At 47.5% G+C, this 12,901-nt stretch overlaps 1 protein-coding gene across 3 annotated transcripts in view; it reads right to left on the bottom strand.

The window, feature by feature from the left end:
* Positions 1–12,901, bottom strand: part of RAMP2 (receptor activity modifying protein 2) — a 79,304-nt gene that overhangs the window by 29,292 nt on the left and 37,111 nt on the right. The window contains exon 2 of one of the 3 annotated variants that reach the window (XM_063960044.1): positions 7,565–7,750. The exons of 1 other annotated variant lie outside the window; for it this stretch is intronic. The gene's annotated coding sequence lies outside the window, so the exon portion shown is untranslated. The remainder of the gene's footprint in view (positions 1–7,564; positions 7,751–12,901) is intronic. One more of the 3 variants, XM_063960043.1, reaches the window with a different exon arrangement.

Here is a 12,901-nt window from a genome sequence, read left to right as displayed (position 1 = left end):
TCCACATTGTGCCACAGAACTGGACAGTAGAGGCAAACAGGGAATAATATAGATATGAATATGTGGCATAGCTAGGACAAGCTGGGCGGGTGTGGTATGGCATGTCGGCATTCAGAATGTCAACATGGGCGTTATGTAATCATGTACCTCTCTTTATTGTTGTGCATCGAGATAGCCTTTCTTGTTGTAGTAGAAGAGGTTAAAATGATTTCATCCCTCTCTACATGTTTGTACAGTAGCCATATATACATGATAATAGGTCTCTGTGAGGCATTTCAGTTGATGTCACCAGACTAGAGGCAGCAAGTTACCAAAAATATAATCCACACATATATAGGGTGGAAAAAGCCCTATCAACAGTGAAAATGGGATCCAGTCATTATACCAGCGTTTGGGATGCTGGCAATCGGAATCCCGACGCTGAAATCCTGACACTGGTCAGAAGACCGATGCCGGGATCCCAACATGGAACACATTGCCGGCGCCAGAATCCTGACTGCTGGCATCCTGATCATACATATGCTGGGACAGGTTAGGTTTAGCTTGCTGAGGTTAGGTTTAGGCTGAGGGGGAGAATTAGGGTTAGGCTGCGGGGGGAGGGTTAGGCTTAGGCACCACCAGGGAGGGTTAGGGATGTTAGGTGTTGGGTTCCCGCTGTCCGTATTCTGACCGCCGGCATCCCAAGAGCTGAGATCCTGATATCATCCCGTGAAAACATCTATTTTTATAGCAATATGACTCATTTCCCTTTGATAAATCACCCCTACGTGAGCATATTTATGCATATTGCCTTACTTCTGTCTAAGGGGCAAGTTTATGCATTTTTACAGTCTGCACTCAAAAATAAATGTACCATTATTCAATTGCTGGGACACTGGCACTGGTAGGTTTCTGTCCCAGTGATGAGTAAGAAATAAAGTGATCACATATGCGATGACATTACTTGCTTGTTCGGACCCCAGGTGCACCGTCATCTGTCACATGTGCGAGGGCTCCAGTCACCTGGAAATGCTATGTTGACATGCCAACTGTTGACATCCACAATGTTTACATTATGCCAATGTTGACAAGTTGACATCATTTACATGTTGACATTCTAAATGTTGACATTGTGAATATCAACATTTTGTACTACACGCTTCTGAAGGCAGCAACTGAAATGCCTTATAGAGAGAACTATTCACTTGTACAGTATATATGACTAGTGTATGTAAACAAATATTGTTAGTTTAATCATTGTTACAGTTATCAACAAAAGCATTAGAGCAGCACAATTATTATATGTATAATTTTTCCCTACACTTAGGTGAAGAAAAAAACTACTGCATTGCAATGCTCACAATGGTGAGCAATATATACCATCCAACATTTATGGCAGTAAGAATAGGAGAGTTCTAAGGACCCCAAAGGATTGGCTCAAACATTTTGGTCAATCCAAAATCAGTATATGCTTCCTATCGGATACATAATGATCAAAGCAATATTTCCCTTAATACATAGCTGTAGAAATGTTTAATCTTTGATAGTAGCCATATAATGTGTCAATACCATAAACAGGCTTTATAAGTAACCTGCAGGGATGACACACCTTCCTCAGGACTTAATATACTATAGTCTTGTTTCATATGTATACATGCAGAAACTTATAGCTTGTTTAGGTTAAGTAATGCATTGTCTTATGAGCTATTCTAGAACTGAGCAGATCTGCATATTAGCGCATATCTTTCCGTGATGCCACACAGGAAAGGTGTTGGTTTAGAGCAAAGGAGTGTTAACAAAATTAGGGGGCTTCTACTAAGTCCTTCTTTTCTTCAGACCACTTCCGTTGTCAGATATCCTGATTTTTTTACACTGTCTTCTCCAATGTGCTGGCATCATATTTCTGAAGACAACGGCAGAAATATGCTATGGCCAGTAGTCAGTCTGCCATGCTAAGAGCCTGTTCTTGGTGCACATTGTGAGGTTCAGTGTCTCTCCCTTGACTCTTAAGGGTGTGATACTGGATTCTGGCCAACACTGGCATCCCGACAATTAGAATGCCGACAGGGGACAGGGTCATTATTTTACCCCTTCCCTGTCCCCTAACCTAACCCTAACCTGCCTGGGGTGGCAGCTAGGGCTAAGATAGTGGGGAGGCAGCTAGGGCTAAGACACCGGGGGTGGCAGCTAGGGCTATGACTCGGGGGTGGCGGCAACTGCTAACCCCCCTCTAGTGCCTAACCCTAACCCCCTTACACATTGCAGCTGCATCCAGGAAGGATGCGTAATCGTGGCGGGGCAACATTGCAGAGTTGGGGGGGTGGGGTGTTCCGAACGGGGATGGGCCAGAACTGATTTCGGGGTAGCTGCATGACGTCACACGCAGTCGTTCTGACAAAAAAACATGGTGGGCGGGGGATCCGGTCTGAATATCGACAGTGTCTAGGTCAACTATGTTTAGGCCGACCACTATAGGTCAACAGTCACTAGGTCGACATGTTTTCAAGGTCGACAGGGTTTCTAGGTTGACATGTACTAGGTCGACGGGTCAAAAGGTTGACATTACTTTTTCCCATTTTCTTTCTTTTTTTAACATTTTTCATACACGTGGACTACGATTGGAATGGTAACCTGAAGCATTGTTGACCTAGACACTGTCGATCTAATGATCCACACCCGCTGGGCGGTCCCCACCATGTAAGGAGATGAATGCAAATCTGGCTGCATACGCAGCGATCTGCGTTCATCTTTAAATAAGATCCCATGTACAGCAGCACAGACTAAACTGAATGTACATCCTTACATATGTTTTTAAAGACCTAGAGTAGGTTAAATCAGGATGTATTTGCTTTTTACAACTTGTACTTATGCAATCTTCATGGTACTGGTTACAGCTCTCGCTAGAATTGCAGAAATGATACTAAAAAGTTAATTAGCAAAGCCATGATAGCATAACAGTTTGTTCACATGGGACAAATTTCTCCTCCAATAAGTTTGTATGTTAGTGATACACAGGGATGTGTAAGAGTGAGATTATCATTAGTAAATAGAGAAAATCCGTACTCCTAATTGCCCAGCTTCATTCCTTAGAGCTCTGTTGAAACATCGAATAAGCCAGCTGCCAGGGCCTCTATCACAAGGGCAAATATCAATGGGAACAGGGACATTCCTGATGGGTGCCATTATAACCAGAACTGAAGGAGAACCATTAATCAACTTGGGAGGAACAAAGAGATGGAATGCTGGAAACAAAATTCCCAATATAACAAAAGATTTCTATGGAGAAGCCAGGTACAGACTGCGTGACCTCCTCTAGTTAGCAATCAGCACTATGTCGCTGATTTCTAATTAGGGGAGAGCGACAGTGCACTCCCCCGCACTCCTCGAACATGAAGCTCAATAATATAGTTAAAGTTGAGCTGCATGTTCGGTAGATCATGGATGAATGAGAAGGAACCACGGGTGCGCACATCATTCATCATTTATCCATACACACAGGACGAGATGAACGATAGAGCTTGTAAAAAAAAATTTTGTTGTTCATATTGTCCTGTGTTGTTGCCCAGTGTGTACAGGGCTTAAGAGTCATAAATTACCAATGAGCTGTTGTACAATTATTATTTATTTGGATCAAATCAATTGTTCATCTTATACTGTCCGTAGTTTGGTGATTAATTCAGGGACAAATTCAATCTGTTCACAGTAGATTAAGGCAGGGAGAATATGATTTAGGACGTCATTCAGAGATGGACGCAGATCGTTGCGTTGGTCCGGAACCATTTTTTTGGGAGCTGCTGCTTGTGAAGTCACGAGTCTCCCCCGAAAATGCTCCCGACACGTCCCCGTTTAGCCCACAACGCAATGTCACCGCACCCCCCCCATTACTGACGGCCACATCTGCATTCGGGTCTGAATGGACCTCTTATTGGGGGTAATTCCAAGTTGAGCGTAGCAGGATTTTTGATAGCAATTGGGCAAAACCATTGTGCACTGCAGGGGAGGCAGATATAACGTGCAGAAAGAGTTAAATTTGGGTGGGTTATTTTTATTTCTGCACAGGGTAAATACTGTCTGCTTTATTTTTACACTGCAAATTAGATTGCAGATTGAACACACCCCACCCAAATCTAACTCTCTCTGCGCATGTTATATCTGCCTCCCCTGCAGTGCACATGGTTTTGCCAATTGCTAACAAAAATCCTGCTGCGATCAACTTGGAATTACCCCCATTGTTTACACACACAGAAAGGTGCACCAATGCATCTGCAGATATATTGGCCACCTGCTGTGCTGTACAGCAGATGTAATATATCTGTGAAAGATGTCGTTCACAGACATATTGCTTGTACACACCCGCAGATCAGCAAAAGATGTATTGGCCAATCAATTGATTGGTCAATATATCTGCCAGTGTGTACCCAACATTAGACTGTTAGTAATGATTTTGGCATATACTGTAGCTCAAAATCACAGATATATGGGCCGATTAGTAGCGCAAGTATAAGGATCTTTGCCCAGTTTGTGAATAATTACTATGTAGGCCTCTAAGATAGTGGTCAGTAAGAGAGTGCGCTGAGGGTTTAAATTGAATAGGGAGTTAAGGTAGTCACTTATAATGTGCATGAGTTATCGGGGCCAGAGGATTTGGCAGATTTTTGGTTTTTAATGGTCTCGGGAATCTCTACAGTTGATATTGCAGCGCTTGATTGGTGAGCCATCTGGCATGATAAGCAAGGGAGTCCCATTATCCATTCTATCATGTCAGCCACGCTAAGGGAGTCATTCCGACCTGATTGCACGCTGCACTTCTTCGCAGCTGTGCGATCAGGTTGGAACTGCGCATGCATGGCGGGCGCATTGCGTAGGCACGTCATTGCCCGTCGCCGGGCAGCGACGCTGCGTATGAAGGAAGCGGTAGCAGCGGCAAATGCAAGAAGATTGACAGGAGGGAGGCGTTCTGAGGCATCAACTGACCGTTTTCCGGAAGTGGTTCGGCGAATGCAGGCGTGTCCAGACGTTTGGAGGGCGGATGTCTGACGTCAATTCCGGAACCTACACCGCTGAAATCATCGCACCAGGTAAGTATGTCTAGGGCTAGCCTTGTTTTACACAAAACTTTTTTAGCATAGCAGGGCTGCACAAGCGTTCACAGCCCTGCTATGCAGAAATACACTCCCCCCGTAGGCGGCGTCTAGTTGATCGCACGGGCAGCAAAAAGTTGCTACATGCGATCAACTCGGAATGACCCCCTAAGAGAGATGTGTTTCTTTTAGTGGGAAAATGAGACTGGCAGCACCAAGCTTTAACACATGCTGGCAAATTACATTTGCACGAATAATGGTACTCATGATCTAAATTGGAACCATGTCTTCAGACCATTGAAAAACATTTACTTTATTCTTCCGCCAATCTACATCGGTTTTCACATTTACTATAGTGTAAATTAAACCCAGCTTTTGATACAGGTCTGTTATGAAAATAGAGCTGTAACATATGGCACTTATCTCCAACTGGTGGACTGGAGGAGCCCCACTTTCCCATAGAATCTGAGGTTCCTTTGACTAGCTACAGTAGCCAACCTGGTCTGCCAAGTATTTTACCTTATGGGCTCATGCACACGGACAAAAGTTCATTGATGTCTGCTTTTATCAGGTCAGTGGAGGAGAAATGGATGTTCCCATGGGATCCAATGCAGAACTTAATGTGAAACTCTGCAAGGTACTTCGTGTTTTTTTGTACTGTGCATGAATGTGAAACAAGCATACACAAGTATGAGCGATGCAGTGCCATGGATATTTCAGTGGCATCTCCAGTTGCGACTGAATAGGTGTAAATGGCCTGTAATAGGACACTCTCATGTAGACAAAGTTCAGTGGCGCAGGTATGGACTGAAATTTACAGATAACGGGTAGTCTGGTTGCAAGGATGCATACAACTCTGCTGGGAGAATCTGCTGCTGAGTTACGGTCAACTGAATCAGGCCCATCAGGGGCCAACGCAGGATTTCTAAAGGGGGGTTTCTGGATACAGTATGTGATATACACACACACACACACACACACACACACACACACACACACACACACACACACACACAATATGGGATGCGCCAGAATCCCAACACACAATGGAATACCGCACCGGAATCCCAAAAGGGGCCAGGACATGACGCCGTATCCAGGCCGTCGACACAGTGGGGTGGGTAAGTATTACACCGGGGATGGAGGGGGTTAGGTTTAGTCGACCCCCAGGGGACTTAGAGTTACGGTGCGGGGAGGTGGGGGAGTTTTGGTTTGGGGTGGGAGAGTTAGGGTTAGGCACCACCATGAAGGGGGGGGGGGGGGTGTTAGGCTCCAGGGGGAGACTATTTAGGGTGTGCAGGGAGGGTGAGATAGGTTTATGTGTCACCCGGGGGAAGGGGGGGTTAGGGTTAGGCTGTGGTGGTGGGGGGGGGGGTTAGGGTTAGGCACCTAAAAGGGAGGGTTAGGTAGGGTAGGGGGAGGGTTAGACCAGGACTTTTCAAGTTATTGATACTCTAAACCACAGGTTTATATATGTACATGGGTGGTGTTCAGGTTCCCGGCGGCCAGACTCCCGACAACTGCTGTACAGGCGCCGTAATCCCAACCGCCGGCATACCGACAACTTTTCTCCCTCTTGCGGGTCCACGACCCCCAATGAGGGAGAATAGATAGCGTACGCGCGCCACCATGCGCCACCAGCGAGCTCGCAAGGGGCTCATTTGCGCTCGCCCAGCTGTCGGTATGCCGGCGGTCGGGATTCCGGCGCCAGTATGCTGGTCGCCGGGAGCCCGACCGCCGGCAACACGTACTACACCCCATGTACATATATAGTATAGCTGTATTCACAAAAAGTGAAAAATAAATATACATGCTCACATCTGCCTTCCTGCCACTTACACCATTGCCGAAGTCGTACAGCTCCATCGCTGATGGTGACTGCCTCCGTCCGCCGATTCCATAATTTCCGAGGTCCTGACTCCTGCATCTCCGCCGCTCACAGTGACTGCATCCGCCCGCCGCTGACGGTGACTCTGACAGGCGGCACTATGTGGACTTTGGAGGGACCTGCTATGGCTGACCATGTGCAGCCTGCAGCTCCCCCTCCCCGTGACATTCTCTATGCAGAGAGCTACACAGCTCTCTGCTAGAGTAGCTCCGCTGTCGCGGTCGCGTACTAGGGCGGACTAGCCCTGTGCTGGGCGTCCCCCAGCATGTCAGGGAAGATGATCGTAGCTGTGCTAAATTTAGCACAGCTACGATCAACTCGGAATGACCCCCATAGGCAGGTTAGATTGCTGTGTCATGTGCATGGCTGATACGGCTAAATGCACCACATTGACGTCTTTCCACAGAGCTCAATTAATTAATGTATCTCCACCATACCCCTTTAAAAACAGAATGGAGAGGGGAGATGATGTGAATTAACACTCATGTGCACTTAACCTAAGAAAAATAAACTGTTAATTGTATTTAATATAAAAAAATGTATAAATACCTATAAGTAACACTTGTGTAAATCATGGTCAGTGATGCTATCATTTGTAATTGGCACTATTAATCACCTTAGTTTGTACTGGAAACACTCAAGTGTTCAAAAGTAGAGACGGGCAAAATGTTCTAACCTCTTCAGTAGAACGCTTGTCTCATTCTGCATTAGGCCACCAAATTGCACACTTTTCTCAGATAGAATTTTGCTTTACGCGGTCCTTGTTCCCCTAAAATCTCTGTTCCTCCTGGAATTCCCAGTCCTACAAAAAAAAATCAAAAAAGTCCCTATAAAAGTGATACAGTTGCATACTGTAAATAACTGAAGTAAAAAGATTAGGTGGGACTCGGAGTGTCATGATTCCCCTTCAACACCAAATTACATGTATTTTCTCATGCTGGGTGCTGAATGGCTAGCAATAAAAGAGAGTCCAAGGAACAACCCGATTTGATAGGACTGTTATCCTCTAGGAGAGACCTATGATTTTGCACCCCCCCCCCCCTCCCCCTCACAGGCAAGGGGGTCTCTGTCTCCAGTTGCCAGGAAACCCCCTCTCCTCTCAGCCAGCCACTCAAATCATGGCCACAATATCGGTAGTATTTATAATAATACGATAACTAGAGCGACGGCCACAACAGGCAGTATAAGGGACTGAACATAACTGCTGAGCATGCCATTGGCAGATGATTCTCCTACCAAGTCTGCTGTTTGTTCTCTCTGGACTGATGTGCTCAGATCCACACAGAGAGCAGTTGTCAGCAAGAAAAGACAGGCATCACATGAGGTGGGAGAATGTGCACTTGAAAATATCAGCTCTTTCTCTGACGTCCTAGTGGATGCTGGGTACTCCGTAAGGACCATGGGGAATAGCGGGCTCCGCAGGAGACTGGGCACTCTAAAAGAAAGATTAGGTACTATCTGGTGTGCACTGGCTCCTCCCTCTATGCCCCTCCTCCAGACCTCAGTTAGAATCTGTGCCCGGCCCGAGCTGGTTGCACACTAGGGGCTCTCCTGAGCTCCTAGAAAAGAAAGTATTTGTTAGGTTTTTTATTTTCAGTGAGATCTGCTGGCAACAGACTCACTGCTACGAGGGACTAAGGGGAGAAGAAGCAAACCTACCTGCTTGCAGCTAGCTTCGGCTTCTTAGGCTACTGGACACCATTAGCTCCAGAGGGATCGAACACAGGCCCAGCCTCGGTCGTCTGGTCCCGGAGCCGCGCCGCCGTCCCCCTTACAGAGCCAGAAGCAAGAAGAGCATCCTGGAAATCGGCGGCTGAAGACTTCGGTCTTCATTAAGGTAGCACACAGCACTGCAGCTGTGCGCCATTGCTCCCTATGGACACCACATACTCCAGTCACTGATGGGTGTAGGGCGCTGGGGGGGGGGGCGCCCTGGGCTGCAATTAGAGTACCTTACATTGGCAAATGGCACATAATATAGCCTAATAAGCTATATATGTGCAAAAATCCCCTGCCATAGTATAAATATAAGAGCGGGAGAAGTCCGCCGAAAAAGGGGTGGGGCTATCTCCCTCTGCACACTGGCGCCATTTTCTCTTCACAGTGCAGCTGGAAGACAGCTCCCCAGGCTCTCCCCTGCAGTTTCCAGGCTCAAAGGGTTAAAAAGAGAGGGGGGGCACAAAATTTAGGCGAAAAACTGTATATTAAAGCTATAGCGAAAATCACTTTCTGTTAGTGTAAATCCCTGCTTAAATAGCGCTGTGGTGTGTGCTGGCATACTCTCTCTCTGTCTCCCCAAAGGACTATGTGGGGTCCTGTCCTCAGTCAGAGCATTCCCTGTGTGTGTGTGTGTGCGTGTGTCGGTACGGCTGTGTCGACATGATTGATGAGGAAGATTATATGGAGGCGGAGCAGGTGCCGATAAGTGTGATGTCACCCCCTGCGGGGTCGACACCAGAGTGGGTGGATATGTGGAAGGTATTAACCGACAGTGTCAACTCCTTTACATAAAAGGCTAGATGACGTACAGCAGTGGGACAGCCGCCTTCTCAGCCCGTGCCTGCCCAGGCATCTCAAAGGCCATCAGGGGCTCAAAAACGCCCGCTACCTCGGATGGCAGACACAGATGTCGACACGGAGTCTGACTCCAGTGTAGACGACGATGAGACAAATATAAAATCCACAAGGGCCATCCGTTGTATGATTACGGCAATGAAAAATGTGTTGCACATTTCTGACATTAACCCGGTTACCACAAAAAAGGGTATTATGTTTGGGAAGAAAAAGCATCCAGTGGTTTTTCCCCCATCAGATGAATTGAATAAAGTGTGTGAAGAAGCGTGGGGTTCCCCCGATAAGAAAATAGTGATTTCTAAAAAGTTACTGATGGCGTACCCTTTCCCGCCAAAGGACAGGTTACGTTGGGAGACGTCCCCTAGGGTGGATAAGGCGCTCACATGCTTGTCAAAAAAGGTGGCACTGCCGTCTCAGGATACGGCCGCCTTAATGGAGCCTGCTGATAGAAAGCAGGAGGCTATCCTGAAGTCTGTATATACACACTCAGGTACTATACTGAGACCTGCAATTGCTTCAGCATGGATGTGTAGTGCTGCAGCAGCTTGGTCCGATACCCTGTCAGATAATATTGACAATAGACAGGGATACTATTTTGCTACCTGTAGAGCATATTAAGGACGTAGTCTTATATATGAGAGATGCACAGAGGGATATTTGCCGGCTGGCATCTAGAATTAATGCAATGTACATTTCTGCCAGAAGAGTATTATGGACTCGGCAGTGGACAGGTGATGCTGATTCTAAAAGGCACATGGAGGTTTTGCCTTATAAGAGTGAGGAATTGTTTGGGGATGGTCTCTCGGACCTAATATCCACAGCAACAGCTGGGAAGTTGACATTTTTACCTCAAGTTTCCTCACAGCCTAAGAAAGCACCGTATTATCAGGTACAGTCCTTTCGGCCACAAAAAGGCAAGCGGGTCAGAGGCGCTTCCTTTCTGCCCAGAGGCAGGGGAAGAGGGAAAAAGCTGCACCAGACAGCCAGTTCCCTGGAACCAAAATCATCCCCTGCTTCCTCTAAGTCCACCGCATGACGCTGGGGCTCCACAGGCGGAGCCAGGTGCGGTGGGGGCGCGTCTCCGGAACTTCAGCGACCAGTGGGTTCGCTCACAGGTAGATCCCTGGGTTCTGCAAGTGGTATCTCAGGGATACAAGCTGGAGTTCGAGGCCACTCCCCCTCGCCGTTACCTCAAATCTGCCTTGCCGGCTGCTCCCAAAGAAAAGGAGGTAGTACTGGACGCTATTCACAAGCTGTATTTCCAGCAGGTGATAATCGAGGTACCCCCCCTTCATCAGGGGCGGGGTTACTATTCCACAATGTTTGTGGTACCGAAACCAGACGGTTCGGTGAGACCCATCCTAAATTTAAAATCCTTGAACACTTATATAAAAAGGGAGTTATAATTATCCCGTACTTGGACGATCTCCTGATAAAGGCGAGGTCCAAGGAGCAGTTGCTAGTCAGCGTAGCACTATTTCAGGAAGTGCTACATCAGCACGGCTGGATTCTGAATATCCCACAGTCGCAGCTGATTCCCGCGACGCGTCTGCTGTTCTTGGGCATGATTCTGGACACAGAACAGAAGAAGATATTTCTCCAAGAGGAGAAGGCCCAGGAATTATCATCTCTGGTCAGGAACCTCCTGAAACTAAAGCAGGTGTCGGTGCATCACTGCACGCGAGTCCTGGGAAAGAAGGTAGCTTCTTACGAAGCAATTCCCTTCGGCAGATTCCATGCATGGATCTTCAAGTGGGATCTGTTGGACAAGTGGTCCAGATCGCATCTCCAGATGCATCGGTTAACACCCTGTCCCCGAGGGCCAGGGTGTCTCTGCTGTGGGGGCTGCAGAGTGCTCATCTGCCCGAAGGCCGCAGATTCTGCATAGGGTCCTGGTAACCACGGATGCAAGCCTACGAGGTTGGGGGGCAGTCACCCAGGGAAGAAACTTCCAAGGGCAATGGTCGAGTCAGGAAACTTCCCTACACATAAATATTCTGGAACTAAGGGCCATTTACAATGCCCTGAGTCAAGCAGAATCCCTGCTTCAAAAACAACCGGTGCTGATTCAGTCAGACAACATCACGGCTGTCGCCTATGTAAATCGACAGGGCGGCACAAGAAGCAGGATAGCAATGGCAGAAGCCACAAGGATTCTTCGATAGGCGGAGAATCACGTGATAGCACTGTCAGCAGTGTTCATTCCGGGAGTGGACAACTGGGAAGCAGACTTCCTCAGCAGGCACGACCTCCACCCGGGAGATTGGGGACATCATCAAAAAGTCTTCCAGCTGATTGTGAACCGTTGGGAACGGCCACAGGTGGACATGATGGCGTCCCACCTCAACAAAAAGCTAAAAAGATATTGCGCCAGGTCAAGGGACCCTCAGGCGACAGCTGTGGACGCTCTAGTGACACCGTGGGTGTACCAGTCGGTTTATGTGTTCCCTCTACTTCCTCTCATACCCAAGGTACTGAGGATAATAAGAAGGAGAGAAGTAAGAGTTCCGGATTGGCCAAGAAGAGCTTGGTACCCAGAACTTCAAGAAATGATCTCAGAGGACCCATGGCCTCTGCCGCTCAGACAGGACCTGCTGCTGCAGGGGCCCTGTCTGTTCCAAGACTTACAGCGGCTGCGTTTGACTGCATGGCGGTTGAACACCGGATCCTAAAGGAAAAGGGCATTCCGGAGGAAGTCATTCCTACGCTGATTAAAGCTAGGAAGGATGTGACCGCAAAATGTTTTCACCGCATATGGCGGGAATATGTTGCTTGGTGTGAGGCCAGCAAGGCCCCACCGGAGGAATTTCAGCTGGGTTGATTTCTGCACTTCCTACAGTCAGTGGTGACTATGGGCCTCAAATTGGGTTCCATTAAGTCCAGATTTCGGCTCTGTCGATTTTCTTCCAAAAAGAAATGGCTTCACTGCCTGAAGTACAGACATTGTTAAAGGGGTGCTGCATATTCAGCCCCCTTTTGTGCCTCCAGTGGCACCTTGGGATCTCAACGAGGTGTTGGATTTCCTAAAGTCGCATTGGTTTGAGCCACTTAAAACCGTGGATTTGAAATATCTCACGTGGAAAGTGGTCATGCTGTTGGCCTTGGCTTCGACCAGGCGTGGATCAGAATTGGCGGCTTTGTCATGTAAAAGCCCTTATCTGATTTTCCATATGGATAGGGCGGAATTGAGGACTCGTTCCCAATTTCTTCCAAAGGTGGTATCAGAGTTTCATTTGAACCAACCTATTGTGGTGCCTGTGGCTACTCGGGACTTGGAGGATTCCAAGTTGCTGGACGTAGTCAGGGCCCTGAAAATCTATGTTTCCAGGACGGCTAGAGTCAGGAAAACTGACTCGCTATTTATCCTGTATGCACCCAA

This window comes from Pseudophryne corroboree, chromosome 3 (genome assembly GCF_028390025.1).
Source record: "Pseudophryne corroboree isolate aPseCor3 chromosome 3, aPseCor3.hap2, whole genome shotgun sequence".
Classification (NCBI taxonomy): Eukaryota; Metazoa; Chordata; class Amphibia; order Anura; family Myobatrachidae; genus Pseudophryne; species Pseudophryne corroboree.
The sequence above is the reverse complement of the archived record's forward strand: the minus strand, read 5'-3'. Positions and strand labels throughout refer to the sequence as shown.